Raw genomic sequence first — 2582 nt, forward strand, 5'->3', positions numbered from 1 at the left:
ATGGGGTAAATTATAATAATGCTAGAGCCATCAGTGCTGAAAGATTAGGATTTACCTACCTGTAAGAACGTAAACAGTGACTCATCAGTCTTTCAAGAAGAAACTGACATTGGAACTGGATAAACCGGGATTGTTGTATGAGATCTTCTATTATAAAAAGATATTGCACTCTCCATACCGCTGTAATACGAGACAGTATGTCAGAGCTGGAGATTTCACATCGTTTAAAAGAATGTGAATATTGTATAAATTGTATTGCTAGCACTCTTTTCCCACTCTAGTCTTGTCTTTGGATTTTTTCTTAGACAGCTGGTCGTCTGCTGTTATAGAACATCCGTGCTAAGGAAAGATGAGTTTTGTGTTCGAACACGTTAGTTAGAGCACCAGTGTTGCATTCGGGTGGTAATTTGCCTTACTGTGCACCGCCTGCTCATCAGAACGATTCTTGACATTCTCCTCTGACCCCTTTCAGCAACATGTTGTTTGCATCCACAGGATCCCCTTCCGTTGTTCGTCTTACCTCCATCACACCATTCTCAGTATACATTCCATACTGTTACAGAAGAATACCCCACAAGGTTGGCAGGGAAACCCCTGCTAGTCTAGCTAGTCTAGCACTGATGACCAGACCTTGTTGGAAGTCACTCAGATGGCTGGATTTTCCCATCTAATGTGCGTTCACACTGAAACTGACGCACGGAAAACTTGCCACGTGATTTTATGCCGAACTCCGGGGTCATGGTGATAATTTCTATACAAGAAAGATCTAATATTTAGATGGCTGGAGGAACCAATAAAGGGCAGAGGGTCTAATAAACAGGCCGCTCAGTTTATACTGTGAGGTACATGTTTTCACTGTGGGAGACTATGGTGAACGCATGACAGTGTGTGCCCATACAGTGGCATGTGTCACAGGGATCTGTATATATTGGAAAGCCCTCGCAATGGACTCCTCCAAAGTGCACTGCAGACAGTGTGAATGCAGCCTAGCAGTCAGGATCTGCATGATTCGCGATAGTGCGACTTTTTGTGCAGTTAAGGTTGCACTATCGCGTGTGTTTTAGCGCATTTTACTGCACTTTTTGCACTGCCGGGACTATTCACATTAGGATGAGACACACCCACGCCGTGATTTAAAAGGCTGTGCAGCCTAATTAGTCTCCGGTGTTTTCAATTCCCCCATGAAATTGCACAGTTTATTCGAGGAAACGCGCATCCCCATAGATGTCTATGGTGCCTTAAGTTTGCAAATGCTCATAAAAATTAAGCATGTCGTGTGCAAAAGCAAAAGTTTGAATCAACCCATTAAAATCTGTGGATTCTATTCTCTGCACAATGCGTGCGCCAAACGCGCTCGTGTGAAGCCGCCCTTGCAATGCAAAAAGAACAGCGACTGAAGGAACCAGGGAGCTCTCCCATATAGGAGCACGCATTCAGCCTGTAAAATCTATATTTCGAGTATAACGCTTGTGATGTAATTAAATACTATATTAATAAATTCTTCCACTGAATCACTCACACTTTTAGGGTGCATTCACGCCTTATGCGTATTTCGGCCCATGAATACGCAACATATTAGCGGGCCAAAATACGCTGTTGCATTGCATTTTTCTGTCTATTGGCAGTTTTTTTACGAGCGTAAAACAAACGCATGTAATCCCATTGATTTTGTATGTAAATATGCAGCATATATGCAGGGTCCAAGCAAATTCCTGCATATTTACGCACGTCCATTGAGTTCAATGGGCTATTACTGTGCGTAATATGCACCAAGATAAGGCATGCAGCATTTGTTTTTCACATAACCGCAAGTCGCCTGAAATATACGCAGTTGTGAATGAACCAATTGAAGTTACAGCGTAAATACGTGGATAATACACTACGTACATACTACTCATGTATGGTAACGGGAATATTCTAGTTAGTTTGGAACCACAGCCTTGAGTAATAATGAAATCAAGTCCAAAAAGCTTTGCATCAGCTACTGCTAAGGGCACAAGTACTTGTCAAACATGGAGAATACAAGTTGCCGTTCAACCTGAGGACGTCATTACATGTCCTGGGCCAGAAGTCAAAGCTAATGTTATTACATCGTGAGAAGGCTTTTTAAAAGGGAAAACAGGTACATTCTCATTTCGTGGTTTCATAGGTCATACATCCCTAACTATGTGGTTTTTTAGGCATACTGATAAAATAAAGGGGGCTCTATCATTGTGATTTCAAGTAATGAGGACTGAGTGGTCATTTCCCGCAGTAGGACGCCCACCGTTCATCTACTTATCAAGACCTCTTCAAGGAGATGGGGGTTGTTCTGTGGACAATATTGAATATCCACACCAGAACAGGTAAAAGAATAAATACTGTACCAGAACCAGGCTCATAACATAAATACAGTACCAGAACCAAGTAATAATACAATATAGTTGTTTGCTCCAAAAGTGCAATATGGGTGTGATAGCCATGATAATGTTACCCTGCACAGTAACCACCATTTAAAGTGATGCCTGTGCGTCTTATCAACCACTTGATATTAGCTTCCATAAAGATATAAGAACAAATACTCCGCAAACAGATTCAGGGTC

Source organism: Eleutherodactylus coqui, chromosome 10 (assembly GCF_035609145.1).
Source record: "Eleutherodactylus coqui strain aEleCoq1 chromosome 10, aEleCoq1.hap1, whole genome shotgun sequence".
In the NCBI taxonomy this organism is placed as follows: Eukaryota; Metazoa; Chordata; class Amphibia; order Anura; family Eleutherodactylidae; genus Eleutherodactylus; species Eleutherodactylus coqui.